The sequence below is a fragment of the Globicephala melas genome, chromosome 9 (assembly GCF_963455315.2).
Source record: "Globicephala melas chromosome 9, mGloMel1.2, whole genome shotgun sequence".
In the NCBI taxonomy this organism is placed as follows: Eukaryota; Metazoa; Chordata; class Mammalia; order Artiodactyla; family Delphinidae; genus Globicephala; species Globicephala melas.
In genome coordinates this window covers 90224287-90245683 of record NC_083322.1, presented here as the reverse complement: position 1 = coordinate 90245683, position 21397 = coordinate 90224287, and the positions used below count along the sequence as shown (strand labels likewise).

At 40.8% G+C, this 21397-nt stretch overlaps 1 protein-coding gene across 20 annotated transcripts in view; it reads left to right on the top strand.

Annotated features, from left to right (window-relative positions):
• The window catches only part of NRCAM (neuronal cell adhesion molecule), a 320798-nt gene that overhangs the window by 180951 nt on the left and 118450 nt on the right, over positions 1-21397 (top strand). The gene's annotated exons all lie outside the window — the stretch shown is intronic.

Sequence of the window (21397 nt, the reverse complement as noted above, 5' to 3'; positions counted from 1 at the left end):
TTTCTAACAAGTTCCCAGCTGACGCTGATACTGGTGGTCTGGATACCACACTTTGAGAACCACTCAGAAGAATTTTATTACAACAGGTCAAAGTCCCTGCTAGTATGGAATTCCCAGATAAGGCTCTGAAGCCTTAACTGCTGTGACTTAGCTGTTGACTCGAATTAATTCAGCAATCGTTTCTTGAGTGCCTGCTTCGTGCTCAGCCCTGAGCGACACTGCTAGCCCTGAAACGAGAAACAAAGATAAGTCAGACAAAGACTTCAGAAGCTTACAAACATATGTCAAGTACCTATATAACTCAACCAAGAGGCAGAGAATCTATACTTTTTCTATTTATGCTGTTGGCAATATATGTAGGATTTTTAATGGAAAGCCAAATTTCTTTCATCGTACTATTCCAATTATTCCAATGGTTCTTCTGCATTTTTATTTCAAATAGGAGATTATGTCCTATAACCACCCTGAGTCCTAGACAACTTTTGTTACAGGGAAGTCCCAGCCCAATTCACCACATGTGCTATTCCTGTTACCAAACCAAACTTACCAGACACACAGCAAAGCCAATTTCCTGACACCGGCTTGTGGTGAGGGAAATACAGCGTATATTGGAAGGCACCCAAGGTGGAGCCAAGCAAGGAGAATGGGCAGCTTATGCTCAAAATCCCCAACCTCCCAAGTGGCTTTTAGGGAGGGGGCTTAAAAGGAAAGGTTAGGGGTGTGTGTTGCCGGGGGTGGGGGGTGGGGGGGGCCTGATCAGCTCAAGCACAATTCTGTGATTGGTTGATGGTGAGGTCACAGAGTGATTCACAGGGGTCAGCATTATCAATCCTCAGGCTCCAGCCGGTCTGGGGAGGCTACAGGCTTATGGCCATCATGTAGTCAACTTCTTCTACTTGGTGGGGGGTTTTAAGTATCTGCAAAACAACTCAAGGATACGTCTCCTTGGGATGTTATCTATGGCCCTTGAGGAGGAAATAAAGGTCCTTGACTTTGTTTTATGGCTAAACTATTATTCATTTGTCTTGCCTGACTGTTTTCCTTTGTTTCATGCTCTCGCTTCTCTGATTACATTTACTCTTTAGAACTCAGAGAAGGCCTAGGAAGCTAAAGCTTTTCTACAAACAAAAGGCAGAGGCCACGGAGGTGGAGGTGTCTCTCCCCAGGAAGGCCCTGCAGGGTCCTGCTGCATTTCGTTCCAAGCAGGCTGATCTGCACCACCTCCCATCATGCCTCCACCCCAGACAGAAATGGAGAAAAGTCATTACAAGCAATAACAGAGACCCAAGATCTGAATCATAACCCTTCCCTCCCAAAGAAGGCAAGTTACACCTGCATCTGAGTCAGTAGTGATGGCCCATATGGTTAGTTATGTGGTGTCTTTTTTGGTGAAGGAAAACACTTTCCCAGCTGTTCTTGGAAAGAGTAATGGAGAACTCCCCCCAGCTCCAGCTAATGGCTAGTTTACCCTGAGAAGCAGTGGTAGCAGTGTGGACAGGTTCTAATGTAATTTAAACGGCTCACCAACCTGATAAAGGCTTCATGTCTCCAATAAATTATACTCTTAAGCAAAGATAAGGGAATACAATAAATGTTTGAATCCAGGTAAAGTGAGACAAAAGTAAACATTTCTTATTGAATCTAAACTCATTGGCATATAGAGACACATTTCTATTAGTTTATTTATGGTTCTCCAAATACTATACTGATGTACATTTTCCATGTGCCATTGAGTAACCATTGCTAATACATGCATCTTAAGGTGAGAAAATGTACTTAGTAAAGATTTTGAATAAAAGAAAAACCTCTTTTATGTGGCTACAAAAATTTCCTATTTAGGATTTCTGAAGATTTAAAAACAGTGTACTGGAACCTCACTAAATAAGTTGTGCCTAAAAATAATAAAAATGACAGATCTGATTGTCTAGGTACCACAGTGGAGTGGAAAGAGTGTGGGTCATGGAGGGACATACATCTGACTTTGAATTGCAGTCCTGCCCCTGAATGGCTGTTTGTAAAAAGGGAGTAATGCCTACTTCACAGGATTTGGGAGGATTAAATAAAATAAAGCACATAAAGTCTTTAGAAGAACGTTTGATATATACTCATCACTTAAGAAGTGCTTTCTCTTCCACCTCCTTTCTTTCGTTTTTTTCCTCCATTTCCTGCTCCTCTTTTTCTTTCTTTCCTTTTTCCTCCACTTCTCCCTCCTCCTCTGCCCCCTGCTCCTTTACTCTTCGTGTTTTATCCCTATTGCTTTGTCTCAGTGAGTACTGTCCTGCTCAGAGGAACTACCTCATTGAATCTCTAGCATCCTTTTCACCTCCTGAGATTGAATTTGATCTCTGAAGTGGTCCAGTGTCATTCAGAACCGACACTGTACCTGTGGGTAAGGCTGGTGAACATTGCTCTAAAGCAGTGGTCTGTAACTACTGCTTCTGCAAATCCAGCCCTCTGTCTGTTTTGTATGGCCTGCGAGTTTAAAGGCGTTTTTACATTTTTAAATGTTTGGAGAAGATCAAAAGAAGGATGAAATTTCATGACATGTGAAAATTACATGAAATTCAAATTTCAGGGTCCATGAGAAATAACATTTTGTTGGCTCTCAGCCACGCCCATTCGTTGAGTATCATCTGTAGCTGCTTTTACACAGTTAGGCCAGAGTCGAGTTGTTGCAACAGAGAGGGTGTGGCCGCCAAACCTAAAATATTTATCTGACCCCTTTACAGAAAAAGTTTGCAGACCCCTGTTCTAAAGGAACAGAACATGTGTGGATTTTAATTTGGTTCTGAAGCCAGTTCTGAAAGGGGAGCTTCATGGGAGGAGCCGCTGTAGCAGGATTAGAATGAGTTTCGAGCTTCCTAAGGTGGCTGTGTGGAGAGCATTCCAGGAGATGGATGATGAAGTTTCTGGTAGAATTGCCTACACACAGACAAAAATCTCTCTCTCTGCTCTTCTCATGATACCACTAACTCCTGACAAAATTTCGTGAGTGATGACTATATACAAAGGAGTTTTGTTATCAGCTCCCCTGATCTTTCAGACAGTTTTATCTATGAAGCATCCAGGGCGCTGGTCTGGGGGAGACCAGGACAATAAGGTTTCACTCAAACAATCCCTATGAACAGTTTAGACCTACATTTCAGAAGATATCTAATAACAATGTAAACTCCTCCCCTTCTCCCAATTACTCTGTTATCCCTGGGAAATCCGTTGTCTTTTCTGAGCAAGCTGAGAATCCATTGTATCTCTTTTGGAGAAGAACTGACCAGATCAAATATCCACCTTGAAACCCATTATAAAGCCTTTTTTAGAAACAGATTGAAAGTGATCACATATTCCTTGATAGTCCCCCCATGGAGTCAGTCCTGGCATTTGTGAATAACTGCCTATTGGTTTTCAATTCAATGCAAACAGCTATTCCTGGGAGGATTAGTGATAGAGTGTGTTGCTTTAAAGGAACAAATGACCTGACTAGGAAGGGGTGGGAGGTGGGTGGTGTTCTGCAGCCACGTGGAAGGCACCATGTAACCTGGTCTCCGATGACTGAACCGAGGCAGGAGACAGAGGAACAGAGCCATTAGGTGGACTTAAAGCTCAGATGGTCGAGCCAGACAAGCCCACGAATTTAATAGGTTAATGAACACCATCTGTCAGTTGCATCGGCACTCCTGACTCTTCCTAGGAGCACCTATTTCTCTCTTCTCTCAAAGTCTCACCCCAGCCTCCTGTTCACATCGCTGCTTCAGCCACTCATTGAACAGATGAATGAGCCCTTCTACCACACGACCCTGATTAGCCACTCACTTACTCAGCTGAGTGCTAATTATGTGCCAGGCGCCGTGCTAAGTGCATGAGACACAAAGCAGAAAAAGAAGTGTTTCCTGCCCTCCCCTGGGAGGTGCTAACAGGCTCCCCATGGAGACAGACTTGGAAACGAGTGTCATGGAGTCCGGTGGCCTTCTAATAGATGCCCGTCTGTGCAAGTGAAAAGCTTCTGCTGGGGACAGACCAGGAAACTAACCGTTGCGGTTCCGTATAAACCATGAGTTGGCTGAGCTAGTGTGGGATCCTATGGGCTATAGGTGCTAAGTGGAGAGTCTGAACATGACTCTGAGGTCCCCAGGCACCTGGGCAGGGGAGTCACATGACCAGAATTTTGGAATGATGCTGTAGAAGCCATGTGGAGAACGGATTGGAGGGTCCTGACGCCAGAGGCAGGAAGCGACATTAGAGCTCTTCGGGTACCCGGGCGGGTGGTACCACCTAGAGAAGGTGAAAATTAGAGAGAGGCGGGAGAGAGATTCAGCTGAACCTGATGGCTTCTTAAGGCGGTGGGGGAAAGGAGAGAGAAGAGCAGATGGCATCCAGCATCCAGCAACCAGCTTGGAGTCCAAGCACATGAAGGTCATTCAAACACTGCACTTTTGTGGGATGAGAAGGCTGGAGGAGAATTCTGGGACAAGAGATCTTTAAGAAACGTGGTAGAATTTGGGGAATGAGAGACACATATAGGATGAATGGAGGAAGAGAAGTCTAAAGGGGGCTGGGAAAGCTCATCAGAGAGCTAGAAAGTGAAGGACCCTGTGGATGCCGAGGGAGGGGAGCACAGAGAGGGGAGCGGCGAGCGGACAACAGCGCCACACACTGCGGAAAGGTCAAGTGAGACCGTGGTAGAAACTGTCATTCCAGATACCAAGGACTTCAAGCTTAGACCTGCAGGATCCTCCCAGAAGTGGCCCCAACCTCCTTTTCCAAATGCATTGCCTTTTTTTCTTTTTACCTCTGCCAAATCGAGCTGTTCTGTTTCCTGTGTGTAGCCCTCAGTTTCCACTTCCTGCTCCTTTTCCTTCCTGGAGGGAACGCTGTAAAGTCCACATCAAATACCACCTTGCATTTTGACTGAACTGGCATTGATCTCTCGCGTCTCTCTGCAATCCCAGCACTTTATCTGTACCTCTCTGTGTTACTAGTCACCTTCTCCCAAATTGTATTCGCGTAATACCTAGGGTTTCAAGTATTAGGTCATATTAAAGACATGTAATCGTCTTTTACTGATGATTTAAAGAATGCTAAAGCCAACCTCCTCCACCACTAAAGTTTAGCTCTTACTGGAAATGTAATGACTTGTAATATGAAATTATGAAAGCTGACTTTCTTAGAATATTCTCCTGTTCTGTGTTCATTTTCCACAGACAATTTTAAATTTGATTACAAAAGGCCAGTCTATACTTAGAGAGTCGAGAACAGATGAGCATTTTAAAACACTGGTTCTCAAACTTGGCTGCACGGTTGGAATCATATGGGGAGTTTTAAAAACACTGACTCTGTTGCCAGATTCCACCCCCAGAGCTTCTGCCGTAATTGGTTAGGAGTGTGGCCTGGGCATTGGGAAGCTTCAGATCATCTCAGGTGGTTCCAATGAGCAGCGGAGTTCGAGAACCACTGTTTTTCACACTGATTGGCGTTGAAGATCGCATCTGTTCCTGGGGATGACTTATTGTTCCTACATTGGAATCTGTGTAGTTATGAAGCAGAAATTTGTCTTTACCTGTAATATATTCTCTCCCTCTCTTTCTTCTCCACTCCAAGAGAACAATCTTCAAAGGTTTTGACTGACAGGGCTCTTATCTCTGGCAGAAGAAAAATACCCATCTCTTTCCTAAATGTCCTGCTTTGGCTAGTTACCAACAAACAACAAAACCTTGAGTACAGAAAAATTTCCATGTGTGACTTGATAGAAAATGCATTTGATTTCATACTGAAATTTGGAGATGCAGTAATGCCATTCATGGTATGAAGGCCCCAGAGTAGCTTTGTTCTTAATAAGTTCCAGCTAAACAAAAATTCCTAATGAAAATAGGTTGGTTACTATCTAGGTAACCAACTATCTGATTTTTTCTAGTAATCATGTCTCCAGAAATAAATGTATAAAAAAGGTTTCTTTCTTTAAAGAGAAAGGAAAGAGAATAAGACAGAAGCACACAGGTATCAATCCGTTCACCCCAGACATTAGTAAGGTCCTCCGGCTTGTGCCCCATGGAACAAATTATTTCCTTCTCTGTTAAAACTCTTAATTTTGGTCATTTCCTTAGAAACAGTATAGTAATATCTTTTGTTCTTGTTATACTGAGTTTGTGCATATCCACTCTTTAGAAAAAGCTAGGTGTACTCAAAAGTACTAAGTAAATCATCACACAGGGCTGCTTGTTATTTAAGATACTTATTATCTAACAGTTCTGTCGAAGAAGCAGGACTGCAGTGACATCACAACTTTAGTTTTTCCCACGGTGGCCCTGGTACTCCCTGTTCTGTAGGGCCAGTTCTCCAGCTCCTGGAAGAAATCTCCAGATTTGTCCCCTTACTGGTGTTTCGTTGCACAGGGAGATCAGCTCGGTGCTTTGTGACCGCCTGGAGGGGTGGGATAGGGAGGGTGGGAGGGAGGGAGACGCAAGAGGGAAGAGATATGGGAACACATGTATATGTATAACTGATTCACTTTGTTATACAGCAGAAACTAACACAGCATTGTAAAGCAATTATACTCCAATAAAGATGTGGGGAAAAAAAACCACAACAAAGTCTTCCAGACACTTGAATCCCTGAAACTCAGTTCTGTCATTATCATGTCGAGGTTAGTTTATTCATCAAAACTGCCAACTTTATCAAACCAATAGCTGGTGTGGGCAGAGCAGCCCTCAAGCTGGGCAGCCACTCCCGACTGATCTTTCGCAAGTGCCCTAGAGATACCCTCTCTCTCACCTCACATTTGCCACAGCGGCTCTTTCACCTGCATTTTCTGATGGGCAGATAATAAGCCCTCCCTTAGCCCCTGGGCAGCCAGCTGGACCCCCCCCCCCCCAGCATCCTTCTAAATCCTTGCCGAGATCCAATTCAAATATCTCTTACCCCAGAATCTTTTCTTATTCATAATCCCAAGATAACTGGCTTTTCTCTGAACTCTCATGGCATGCTGTGCCATTCCTGGACCACTGATTTATTTATGGTACAGTCTCCAGTCTTATCTCGCCTGCTGTACTCAGAGCTCTGTAAGAACTCTCATTGTTCTTTTTTCTTTATTGCTCACGATGTACAGGATAAAAAAATGGTGAAAATATTTTTAAAAATCAAGGCATTCATAAAATGCGTAGTTATGTTATTATCCCATGTACTGTATACTTAAACGCGTTGTCATTGAAGACATAGGGAAATTGCTCAAGTGTTTGTTTGATTTTGTTGATTTCATCAGGTTAAGGGGAAAATGTAGACTGGTGTTTTTATAGTTTTTCACATATTTTTAAATGGAAACATGCAGTCACTTAAAGCAGTTTATCAAAAATAATTTAAGTGGTTCCATGAAGTTATTATCATATCTATTGTGTTATACCAAAGAGCAGGCAGCAAATTACTTATTCCCTTCAGCAAGGAACCCATTTTTAAAGACTGTTGGGATTTTAGAAGGACACGTTTTTTATCATTTAATTTTTAAGTATATTTAATTCTTCCATTTTAAGAGCTTTTAGCATAATAGGCCCATTGCTTCCCTGTCTTCCCAAGGAAGCTAATTCATTATTTTATTATCTTTGTTTGACCTAGTGTTAGCAGACAGACCACACTAAAACACAGCTTATTAAATATTTAAGAAATCATATTAAGGTGGCATTTGTGTCTTCTCTATAATAGCTGCTAGCTGTATCACTAGATCCTTTATTTCATTACATAAAATACATAGACATCGTTATCGCCATCAGTCCAGTTAAAAATAGGCAAGGGTCGGGCTTACCTGGTGGCGCAGTGGTTGAGAGTCCGCCTGCCGATGCGGGGGACACGGGTTCGTGCCCCGGTCCGGGAAGATCCCACATGCCGCGGAGCGGCTGGGCCCGTGAACCATGGCCGCTGAGCCTGCGCGTCCGGAGCCTGTGCTCCACAACGGGAGAGGCCACAACAGTGAGAGGCCCGCGTACCGCAAAAAAAAAAAAAAAAAAAGGGTCAAACTATTTCCAGGAGCACCATAGGGACTAAGTGTAGGAGTTCTAGATTAACCTCTTCGTGATTTTTGAGACAGTTCAATAGAAAATATTAAATTGAGACACAGAGTTGTGTGCATTCATTATTGTTCTGTGAGAGAGCTCTTTTCCAACTCTTACCATTCTGAGATTTCAGTTCTTTTTATCTATTTATTATTTCTTTTCCATTATGGTTTATCACAGGATATTGAATATAGTTCCCTGTGCTGTACAGTGGGACCTTGTTGTTTATCCATTCTGTATATGCTAGTTTGCATCTGCTAATCCCAACCTCCCACTCCATCCCTCCCCCACCTCCCCTCTCCCTTAGCAACCACAAGTCTGTTCTCTATGTCTGTGAGCCTGTGTTTTGTAGATAGGTTCATTTGTGTCATGTTTTAGATTCCACATATAAGTGGTATCGTATGGTATTTGTCTTTCTCTTTCTGACTTACTTTGCTTAGTAGGGTAATCTCTAGGTTCATCTGTGTTGCTGCAAATGGCATTATTTCATTCCTTTTTATGGCTGAGTAATATTCCATTGTATATATGTACCACATCTTCTTTATCCATTCCTCTGTCGATGGACATTTAGGTTGGTTCCATGTCCTGGCTATTGCAAATAGTGCTGCTGTGAACACAGGGGTGCATGTATCTTTTTAACTTATTGTTTTGTCAGGATATATGCCCAGGAGTGGGATTGCTGGATCATACGACAACTCTTCAATAGTTCTTTTTAAAAGGAAGTCGCATTTCTCTAATGATTAGTGATGTTGACAGATGAATGGATAAAGAAGACGTGGTACATATATACAATGGAATATTACTCCGCCATAAAAAGAAACGAAATTGAGTTATTTGTAGTGAGGCGGATGGACCTAGAGTCTGTCATTCAGAGTGAAGTAAGTCAGAAAGAGAAAAATACCGTATGCTAACGCATATATATGGAATCTAAAAAAAATGGTTCTGAAGCACCTAGGGGCAGGACAGGAATAATGACGCAGACATAGAGAATGGACTTGAGGACACGGGGAGGGGGAAGGGTAAGCTGGGACAAAGTGAGAGAGTGGCATGGACATATATACACTACCAAACATAAAATAGATAGCTAGTGGGAAGCAGCCGCATAGCACAGGGAGATCAGCTCGGTGCTTTGTGACCACCTAGAGGGGTGGGATAGGGAGGGTCGGGGGGGAGACGCAAGAGGGAGGAGACATGGGGATATATGTATATGTATAGTGATTCACTTTGGTAAAAAAAAGGAAGTTGTGGCACAACTGAATAGGATGGGCTGACAGGATACACTCAGGTGGTGGCTCGTGGGCATCCCACTAATTCTCCTCGGCAAAAAAGAGAGGCTTTTACACCACACACTAAATGTCTCCTTTCTCCCCCACGTCTGAAGTCCTGGCCTCTTCCTGCCTTTTGCAGACTGGCCTTCATTCCGGTGAAAGGAGCCAGAATTGCTGTAGCTTCAGGCTGCAACAGGAAGAATCAATTTATTTGGGGGTTACCAAAGGAAGGATGACGCTGGACTCTACCGCAGTGGAGAGGATGCCAGCCCGCACATAGCCCAGGGGGTGCCATTGACGTCTTTTCATTCTGGTCTTAATTTTATCGTATTTACTATTAAGTCGTATAGATATAAAAATTACCTGATGACACCTAAGACTTTTGTTTTTGATAGTAAGTGTTGGCGCTCTCGCTGCTGAAGCCGACAGAGCGTGCAGCTGATCACGTGAACTGCCCGTGTTCTCTTCCGCATCGGGGCTCAAATGACCTGACTTTAAAACACCCTCTGCCCATACTGATCCTGCTGCTAAATTACAAATAAAACTCATCTCCTTTAGGAAGCATAAAAATGGTGGTGCATCAGTCTCCCTGTAGGGGAGGACACAAATCTCCCACACCCCAAATTCCCGGACAAATATTTTATATATTTCCATATATATACACAGATGTATTTTATATTTGAAGAATATAAGTGTTTCAAAGCATATGAAACAAACTGCAACAGTTGTGAAACCTAAGCCAGTTTGATGTGTGAGCATGGAAAACTTTCATATTTTTTCATGAAGATAGGAACTAAAAACAAAATAAAATTGATTAAAAACTATGATCACGAGGAAAATCCATTGCCACACCCAAATAATGTGTCCAACTTTTTAAGCCATACTATACTTATGCCAGGAAACCCACCCAGATGAACACCAAATATCTAATCTCTTTACCTTCCATTCTTTATTCAGATGGTTATTTCCCTGTAGTCGGTATAATGGAAAGCACAGCACACAGCCGTTATAAGCACACACTCTCTTTCATGGCCTCTGCCTCTTACTCACAGTATGACCTTGGCAAGATAACTGCCACGCTCTGAGCCTCAGTTTCTTCATCTGTTGAACTGAGAATGCAATTTCATGATTCCTTTTCTGGAATCTTGGGGCCAGATGAGTTTTAGAATTCAGGATTGTTAAAGGATATTTATTTTAGAAAGATAACAGTGCATATACAAGTGTTACATAAAGGCGCCAGCAGCGTCTGGAGCAGCATTCTGTAATCAAACACATTAGTAATTCTGCAGTATAACGTGCACAGTCACACTTATGGGATGAAGTGTATAAGCATGTCAGATTCGTTACTAGAACTTGCGTTTTTCAGAACTTTTGGGTAAATGAACCTGCGCCAACCCCTACTTTGAGGATGTCTTTGTTCAGCAAATAGCAATTTCTCCAACAATGGTAGCTGTTGTTTTTATTTCAATTAATGGCAGATAATGTAGACTTCATCTCTTATACAAATTGGAATGTGAATAAAGGAATTCTACTCAACATACCCCTCTGATTCCCATGGGAGTTTTTTAAAAGGCCATCACCGTACTTCTAAAAATGGTGATGAACGTCGCTCTTCAAGATGATATTCACAAGAGGGCAGCAGTGCCTTCTCAAGTAATTTTAGACCCTCATATGTTACTCTGCTCAGAGATGATGGATAATTTAGAATTACAGATTCAGAGCAGTAAATGAGTTTTCCATTACCTACAGTTAAAATTAGTACCAAGAAATTTTTAGCTTTCTCTTTTTTTTTTTTTGCCTTAATTCTTACTTGAGGGGATAAAAATCAATCACTTTACTAGTTCAGCTACTGTCTGAATGCTCTAAAGGGATTGATGGGGTGTGTGCTAAATTTTGCTTGCTAGCTTATGCTGGATGGGACCTGAGTCCAGGAGTTTTCAGCTCACTGGTGCGCCAGGGTCCACGTGAGGTGTCTCACAAGCAGTTTTACCCGTAATAAAGTATCAGAGTTTGTAAATCACTTAAAAAATAAATGGGTGATTCTTTCAGGGTACCCGCAGATAATATCCCTCTCACTTTCTTAGATTCTAATATACTTTCTTAAATGGAAGAGAAAGGGAGGGAGTTGTGCAGGAGTGTGTCTTGAATGAATGTCATTCCTCATGTCCTGGCAGGAGAATTTTCTTTTGGGAACCTCTCTTCTGGCATATCTGCCTGTTAATCAAAGTATGTAGATTCTAATCTTTTTTAAGTATGTGTTTTATGTTACATTTGAAAGAGTAATTTTTAAAAAATTTCTTTTCTTGAAGTATGGTTGATTTACAATATTGTGTTCATTTCTGCTGTACAGCAAAGTGATTCAGTTATACATATATATATTCTTTCTCATATTCTTTTCCATCATGGTTTATCACAGGATATTGAATATAGTTCCCTGTGCTATACAATAGAAACTTATTGTTTATCCCTTCTATATACAGTAGATTGCATCTGCTAATTCCAAACTCCCAATCCTTCCCTCCCCCACCCCCCCTTTCCCCCTTGGCAACCACAAGTCTGTTCTCTATGTCTGTGAGTCTGTTTCTGTTTCATAAATAGGTTCATTTGTATCATATCTTAGATTCCACATATAAGTGATATCATGTGGCATTTGTCTTTCTCTTTCTGACTTACTTCATTTAGTGTTAATATAATAGTCTCAGGGTCTGTCCATGTTGCTGCAGACGGCATTATTTCATTCTTTTTTATGGCTGAGTAGTATTCCATTACATATATACACCACATCTTTATCCATTCATCTGTCGATGGACATTTAGGTTGTTTCCGTGTCTTGGCTAGTGTAAATAGTGCTGCTATGTACATTGGGGTGCATGTAGTTTTTTGCATTATAGTTTTGCCTGGATACGTGCCCAGGAGTGGGATTGCTGGATCATATGGCAACTCTATTTTTAGTTTTTTGAGGAACCTCCGTACTGTTTTCCATAGTGGCTGCACCAATTTACATTCCCAGCAACAGTGTGGAAGGGTTCCCTTTGAAAGAGTAACTTAAAAAAATTCTTACTGCCAATTGCTTCATCTTTTTGTGGTAAAATAGACATAGTATTACATTTACCATTTTAACCATTTTTAAGTGTATAGTTTTGTGGCATAAGTACCTTCACATTGTGGTACAGTCACCGTCACCATCCATCACCAGAACTTTTGCAGCTTTCCCAGCTGAAACTCTGTGCCCATCAAACACTTAACTCCCCATTCCCCAGTCTCTCCAGCTCCTAGAAACCACCATTCTACTTTCTGTCTCTAAGAATTTGACTCCTCTCAGTACCTCACGTGAGTAGAATCGCGCAGCATTTGTCCTTTTGTGACTGGCGTACTTCACTTAGCAGAATGTCTTCAAGATGCATCCACTTTGTAGCGTCTGTCAGGATTTCCTTCCTTTTTTTTTTTTTTCCTTCCTTTTTAAGACTGAATAATTCTCCATGGTATGTATATATATACCCATGTTGTTTATCCATTCATCCATCGATGGACACTTGCCTTACTTCCCCTTCTGGCTGTTGTGAGTAGTGTCTGGGCATGGGTGGAGATAACTGTCTTGAACTAGTATAGTTATTACTTGTGTGTTCAGAGATGCTCATATCATCTTAAAAATATGCCTGTTAAAATGCTAACTTGGCTATTTAAAACCTCAATGTCAGAAATTCGGAATAAATGGCAATTTTAAATTTAAGATTTAACTGTGAAACCCTGATATTTAACCTGTTGCCTACCTGTGAATTATTAAGGTGCCAACCTCTGTATGAATAGGGCTTTGGAAAGGGGGTGCTTGGGCTTTTCTGACTAAGGACCAAACAAGAGCATCACCAGATAGTTTTCTCATGTCAGGGCCTGAAGTCCAGCTCTAACCTCAGAATCTAGAACATACCAGAAAGGAAAATGGTTGGTTTTCCTGTTGAATTATTTTTGAGTGTCAAAGTGTCGCTCTTCTTATCTTGCTGCCTTTTCCCATATGACAGTCCCTCAAGTAACCACCAAATCGTCTCCTTCCAAAATGGGAATCATGAAGATTTACAAAATAGGGAAGACTGTTATTTGCCAAGCTCATGATACGTTGTGAAAATAAGAGAGGCTGTGTCTGCTAAAACGTTTTGAATCCTGACAAACACAGAGTGAAGAACCAATGTCTCTTTCAGTTGTAAAGTCAGAGAATGCAACAAGTAGAGTGTGGTTGATTGCTATGCTGGGAAAGCTTGCTAAGATGTCTAGCACATTCAAACCCTTTTATGTGGCTACAAAATTTTATTTATTCTTTCCTAATCCTAAAGTGCTGTGGTGATAAAGGCTGGATCTTGTAGCTATGGGATGAAATAGCATCAGGGTCCTATTTTCAATTTTGGTACAAATTCGAATTTGCTTTCAGCCCAGTTTCTTTTATCTTTCGCTCAATTTCTTTTATGATTTGGGCATATAGGCCTTTGATTATTTACCTAATGAAGTGTATTATTACTCATTACACTTTTGTTTAGCTTTGCATTCATTATCCTTTCAGATACGTAACTGTGTCATGTTTGAGTGTATAACCTGTAGGAGGCATGTCCATCCTTCTGAATGACATCCAGACCACCTCCCCCATCACACACTCCTACCCTCCCCATCAGCTCCCTCCTTCAGCCTGTCTGGAATAAAACAGTGACCCAAGACAGACAAGCCCCTGCTCTCAGAGAGTTTACTGCCTTCTAAAGGGCAGAGGGACATTAGCAAAATAAGCACACTACATTTGTTCAATTACAAACTGAAATCAGCGCTGTGAAGAAAAGAGAGATGTTTCAGAAGGAGGTTGTAGACCATAGTCGTTATAAACACAGACTCTAAAGCAAAGCCATGGCCGGGCCATATTGGAGGCTGAAGCAAAAAGGAGCAAATCAGTAATACTGTCTTGTCTTTATTTAAACTTCTGATATTTCTTCAAATGGGTGTTTTGCATTAATTAGTTTTTCAAGTACTGCTTTAAGATATGATTTATCTTGATTACTGAGTTTTTTGGCGCACCCTGAAATTTTGTACCTAAGGCCAGTGCCTTACCTCACCCTCGTCCTTCAGAGCCCTGCTCTGAAGCCAAACTACCGGAGTTCAAGTCCTGGTTTTTCCACTGACTGGCTGTGTGACATTGGGCAAGTTGCTTATACTGTGTGCCTTAGTTTCCTCATCTGTAAATGGGGATAATAACAGTACTTCATAGGGTCATTAGGAGGATTAAAATAAGTTAATATTTGTAAAGCAATAGAGCAGTTCCTGGCACAAAGTGTATTTAAGAAGTGTAGTAGGGAGGCTTCCCTGGTGGCGCAGTGGTTGAGAGTCCGCCTGCCGATGCAGGAGACGTGGGTTCGTGCTCCTGTCTGGGAAGATCCCACATGCCGTGGAGCGGCTGGGCCCCGTGAGCCATGGCCGCTGAGCCTGCGCGTCCGGAGCCTATGCTCCGCGACGGGAGAGGCCACAACAGTGAGAGGCCCGCGTACCGCAAAAAAAAAAAAAAAAGAAGTGTAGTAGGGAATTTCCCAACAGTCCAATGGTTAAGATGCCGCACTTTCACTGCTGAGGGCCTGGGTTCAAGCCCTGTTCGGGAAACTAAGATCCCCAAAGATGTGTGGTGCAGCTGAAAAAAAAAAAAGTGTAGTAAAAGAAGATGCCTCTAGACTGTTTCAGATACTGAATGAGTGATTATGAACTGGATCCCATATGTCTGCATTCACCAGGCAGGTTCCCCCTGCCACCCCAATTTTTGCTAAATTTACTCATATGCTCAGGACAGTCTCATAGCTAACGTGGTTATATGTTTTAAAAATGAAGGACTTACTCATTGCATTTCCTCTTTGCCCCTCTTATTATTTTTTACTCTAAAATAAGCAGGGAGATGGTGGGAATTCTAGTCCACCATCACCCACAGGCAAGTGCCTCTTTTGGACCCTTTCAGAGACATGGAACACTTCCTGGACTTGTGTTTTTTTCTCCCACTGAGGCAATTTCAGCCATCTCTGCATGATTGCAGTGTTGGTTTATGGGCTACTGACAAGCCCAACGTTCGATTCTTACCCTTGCTTACTCACAGATTTTTTGGATAGTCTTTGCAGAGCACTGCACACAGATAAACAAGCCCCACTTATAAATAAACACAAATAAAAGGGGGACAGGTGATTGGGAGGGAAGGACTGGGAGTTTGGGATTAGCAGGTGCAAACTAGTGTATATAGGATGGATAAACAACAGGTCCTACTGTACAGCACAGGGAACTAGCACAGGGAACTACACTCAGTATCCTGTGATAAACCATAATGGAAAAGAATATGAAAAAGAATATAAATATGTATAACTGAATCACTCTGCTGTACATCAGGAATTAACACAACATTGTAGATCAACGCTACTTCAATAAAATTTAAATAGATAAACAGACCAGCCCCTTGTCAGGATCCCCACTTACAAAATCCACTGCTTCTTTTTTTTTAATTATTATTATTTTTTTATTTTTTCTGTGATGTAATTTTTATTTATTTTTTAACATCTTTATTGGAGTATAACTGCTTTACAGTGGTGTGTTAGTTTCTGCTTTATAACAAAGTGAATCAGTTATACATATGTTCCCATATCTCTTCCCTCTTGCGTCTCCCTCCATCCCACCCTTCCTATCCCACCCCTCTAGGTGGTCACAAACCACCAGGCTGACCTCCCTGTGCTATGCGGATGCTTCCCACTAGCTATCTATTTTACGTTTGGTAGTGTATATATGTCCAGGCCACTCTCTCACTTTGTCACAGCTTACCTTTCCCCCTCCCCATAGCCTCAAGTCCATTCTCTAGTAGGTCTGTGTCTTTATTCCCGTCTTACTCCTAGGTTCTTCATGACCTTTTTTTTTTTATTAGATTCCATATATATGTGTTAAAATACGGTATTTGTTTTTCTCTTTCTGACTTACTTCACTCTGTATGACAGACTCTAGGTCCATCCACCTCACCACAAATATCTCAATTTCGTTTCTTTTTATGGCGAGTAATACTCCATTGTATATATGTGCTACGTCTTCTTTATCCATTTATCTGATGGTGGACACGTAGGTTGCCTCCATGTCCTGGCTATTGTAAATAGAGCTGCAATGAACATTTTGGTACATGACTCTTTTTGAATTATGATTTTCTCAGGGTATATGCCCAGTAGTGGGATTGCTGGGTCATAGGGTAGTTCTATTTTTAGTTTTTTAAGGAACCTCCATACTGTTCTCCATAGTGGCTGTATCAATTTACATTCCCACCAACAGTGCAAGAGGGTTCCCTTTTCACCACACCCTCTCCAGCATTTATTGTTTCTAGATTTTTTGATGATGGTCATTCTGACTGGTGTGAGATAATATCTCATTGTAGTTTTGATATGCATTTCTCTAACGATTAATGATGTTGAGCATTCTTTCATCTGTTTGTTGGCAATCTGTATATCTTCTTTGGAGAAATGTCTATTTAGGTCTTCTGCCCATTTTTGGATTGAGTTGTTTGTTGTTTTGATATTGAGCTGCATGAGCTGCTTGTAAATCTTGGAGATTAATCCTTTGTCAGTTGCTTCATTTGCAAATATTTTCTCCTATTCTGAGGGTTGTCTTTTGGTCTTGTTTATGATTTCCTTTGCTGTGCAAAAGCTTTTAAGTTTCTTTAGGTCCCATTTGTTTATTTTTGTTTTTATTTCTATTTCTCTAGGAGGTAGGTCAAAAAGGATCTTGCTGTGATTTATGTCATAGAGTGTTCTGCCTATGTTTTCCTCTAAGACTTTCTAGTGTCTGGCCTTACATTTAGGTCTTTAATCCATTTTGAGTTTATTTTTGTGTATGATGTTAGGGAGTGTTCTAATTTCATACTTTTGCGTGTACCTGTCCAGTTTTCTCAGCACCACTTATTGAAGAGGCTGTCTTTTCTCCACTGTATATTCTTGCCTCCTTTATCAAAGATAAGGTGACCATATGTGTGTGGGTTTATCTCTGGGCTTTCTATCCTGTTCCATTGATGTATATTTCTGTTTTTGTGCCAGTACCATACTGTCTTGATTACTGTAGCTTTGTAGTATAGTCTGAAGTCAGGGAGCCTGATTCCTCTGGCTCCATTTTTCGTTCTCAAGATTGCTTTGGCTATTCAGGGTCTTTTGTGTTTCCATACAAATTGTGAAATTTTTTGTTCTAGTTCTGTGAAAAATGCCAGTGGTAGTTTGATAGGGATTGCATTGAATCTGTAGATTACTTTGGGTAGTAGAGTCATTTTCACAATGTTGATTCTTCCAATCCAAGAACATGGTATATCTCTCCATCTATTTGTATCATCTTTAATTTCTTTCATCAGTGTCTTATAATTTTCTGCATACAGGTCTTTTGTCTCCTTAGGTAGGTTTATTCCTAGACATTTTATTCTTTTTGTTGCAGTGGTAATTGGGAGTGTTTTCTTAATTTCACTTTCAGATTTTTCATCATTAGTGTATAGGAATGCCAGAGATTTCTGTGCATTAATTTTGTATTCTGCTACTTTACCAAATTCATTGATTAGCTCTAGTAGTTTTCTGGTAGCATCTTTAGGATCCTCTATGTATAGTATCATCGTCATCTGCAAACAGTGACAGCTTTACTTCTTCTTTTCCGATTTGGATTCCTTTTATTTCTTTTTCTTCTCTGATTGCTGTGGCTAAAATGGCACTAAAAATAAATGCTAGCAGAAAGCCATGAGTTTCCCCAAAGACAGGAGAAGAAGCAGTGGATTTAGCCACAGCAATCCACTGCTTCTTTCCATGTCTTTGGGGAAACTCATGGCTTTCTGCTAGCATTTATTTTTAGTGCCATTTTACATTCCACTCATGGTGATTCTACAAAGACTAATGTGCTTCTTTTTTTATTCATGCAAAAGCCCTTTTTTGAAGACAATATCATCCCCTTATCTTTTATGGCAAGGCTGTTGTGTTTATACTTTAGTAGTTCAAAAAGTAAATGGAAAAAAATTCCTAATTTAAAAAGTGGAGAAATGTAGTATAAATTAATTTTACTTCTTCAAAATATTAATGTGAAAGTGGCTATATACAGTTTCAATTTTTACAAAATTTTGATGTGCACTAATTTATTCCATACGACTGGGGACAACTATAAGCAGGAATTTAATGATCTGTACAGATTTCCGGCTAACCAGGTTATATTTTTGCTACAGTAGATTCTGTATAATAACTGCCCTAAGGAAAATAATGTTATACCATTGATGAAACGAACTTTATCTCATAATGAATAAATGGGTTCTTTCCTATTTTACTCTCAAGCTTTTAATTAACAGTTTCTAGCTAGAGGGCCACTGGACTGGAACTAGTATTCCCCATTGATGAGCTTTATTCACATTCTGTCTGAGATTATATGTAAGGCTCTTTCTGTCACTTATATAAAGAACCCAAATAAGCTAAACTTTAAATGCATTGTTCCAATTGAAATAATAAAGCATTAAAAATGAAAATGTTTCCCTTTAAGGATATATGTTTAGTGGTCACACTTATTAAAATGTAGTTAGAGTATTTGTAACGAAACCCTCAATAATTAAAAAATCTTTTTTAAATTGAACATTGTTTTACAATGTTGTGTTAGTTTCTGGTGTAGGGCAAAGTGATTCAGTTATATATATATATATACACACACACACACACACATATATATATTCTTTTTCATATTCTTTTCCATTGGTTTATTACAGGATATTGAATCTAGTTCCCTGTGCTATACAGTAGGTCCTTATTGTTTATTTTATATACAGTATTTTGTGTCTGCTAATCCCAGACTCCTAATTTCTCCCTCCCCCACCCCCTTTCCCTTTTGGTAACAGTAAATTTGTTTTCTGTGTCTGTGAGTCTGTTTTTGTAAGTAAGTTCATTTGTATTATATTTTAGATTCCACATATAACTGATATCATATGGTATTTGACCTAAATAACCTTTTATGGTTATTTAAAGAATACCTTTGGGCTTCCCTGGTGGTGCAGTGGTTGAGAGTCCGCCTGCCAATGCAGGGGACACGGGTTTGTGCCGCGGTCTGGGAAGATCCCACATGCCACGGAGCGGCTAGGCCCGTGAGCCATGGCCGCTGAGCCTGCGTGTCCAGAGCCTGTGATCCGCAACAGAAGAGGCCACAACAGTGAGAGGCCCAGGTACCGCAAAAAAAAAGAATACCTTTATACGAACAAATGTAATCAAAAGTCCTTATTTACATCTACATTCTCTTTGGAAACTGTGGGATTCTCAGGCCCCAGGGCCAGTAGCCTTGACTGAAAGCATGTGGTTGCCAATTGGAAGAGAATTGCTGTGGCTACACAGTGTGCCTCTCTGCCACAGCAAAATTAAAGGATTGCTGGGAGAAAATTCTCCATAGGTTTCTTGCACATCTTGGAAGCAGAGGCACTGGTTACCCTTTGTTCCAGACTCTCCTTTTGGTGATGTTTGTATATGAACCCCCTGAAGAGGCAGAGAAAGTGTTTCCCTCTAAAGCAAAGAGCAGGCACGCTTACAGCCCATTATAAAAGTTTCAGGTTCCCTACGCTCAGAGTTCCTCTCCTGTAATGAATCTGCTGAGTGTACAAGTGTCACCTGGCCCCGTACATATCACCCTGTAGTAACTGGAACCTTGGGAGCCAGGGCAAGAAATGCTGATACCCTGGATACTCTGGCTGTTACAATTGCTGAACCTAATAAAGTCTTGGTCTTTGACCCAGGAGTCTCGTGTCCTTTATGGACATCTCAAAACTGTAGCAGGCTAACTTGTTAGCTTGTGAATGAGGGAAAATCTCAGATCCTTTGCACTTATTGGCAGGAATGTCCGTTCAAAAACAGACAAAGATGATCACCAATTTTTTCTCTGTATGGGATCCCAAGGGGATAGAGGTGGGTTTAGGGATAACACGGCCTGGAGTATAGTGTATGAATATGCATGGGATGACAGGACATCAATTCTCAATATATAAGGCGGTGTGAGTTGCAGACAATAATTGGTATTTCTCAGCGGGTGAAGGAGGTTGCCTTTTCATGAAAACTTTGTGCACCCAGGGACAAAGAGGTTGCTGGATGATTTGGAATTTTTCTCTTTTGGCTCAGATTCTCAAGAAAAACATTATCTAAATTTACGTAGAGCAATGACTAATTTACCACATGCAATGACTGGCTTACTTTTGGAGGTGGTGGATAATCATAATAATCCTATAACAGCTCATTTTAACCATCATACCCAAGCCTTACCATTTCACGACACCCAAGTCTACATCTATGAGTGATACGGTAGCAGCACTTCTTCGTGTCTACCTTCCTAGCATGGACACACCTTGAAGAAATGGACCTACCCCAAACTATAATTCGAAAAGATACATGCACCCCTGTGTTCATAACAGCATTATTCACAATAGCCAAGACATGGAGACAACCTAAATGTCCATCGACAGATGAATAGGTAAAGAAGATGTGGTATATATATAAAATGGAATATTACTCAGCCATAAAAAAAGAATGAAATAATGCCATTTGCAGCAACATGGATGGACCTAGAGATGATCATACTAAGTGAAGTAAGTCAGAAAGAGAAAGACAGATATCATATGATATCACTTATATGTGGGATCTAAAATGTGACACAAATGAACTTATCTATGAAACAGAAACAGAATCACAGACATAGAGGATGACTTGTGGTTGCCGTGGGGGAGGGAAGGATTGGGAGTTAGGGATTAGCAGATGCAAACGATTATATATATATTATTATATAGAAGATGGATAAACAACAAGGTCCTACTGTATAGCACAGGGAACTATATTCAATATCCTGTAATAAACCTAGTGGAAAATAATATGAAAAAGAATATATATATGTATGACCAAATCATTTTGTTGTACAGTAGAAATTAACACAACATTGTAAATCAACTATACTTCAATAAAATAAATTTTTAAAATAAAAAGAAAAGAAATGGTCCTACCAGACTAGAAGGAAATGTCTTATACTTCACCCCAAATGGTTAAGTTGAGGCCACGCCATCCTGAATAGGGGAGCCAGCATGCAGCCTTT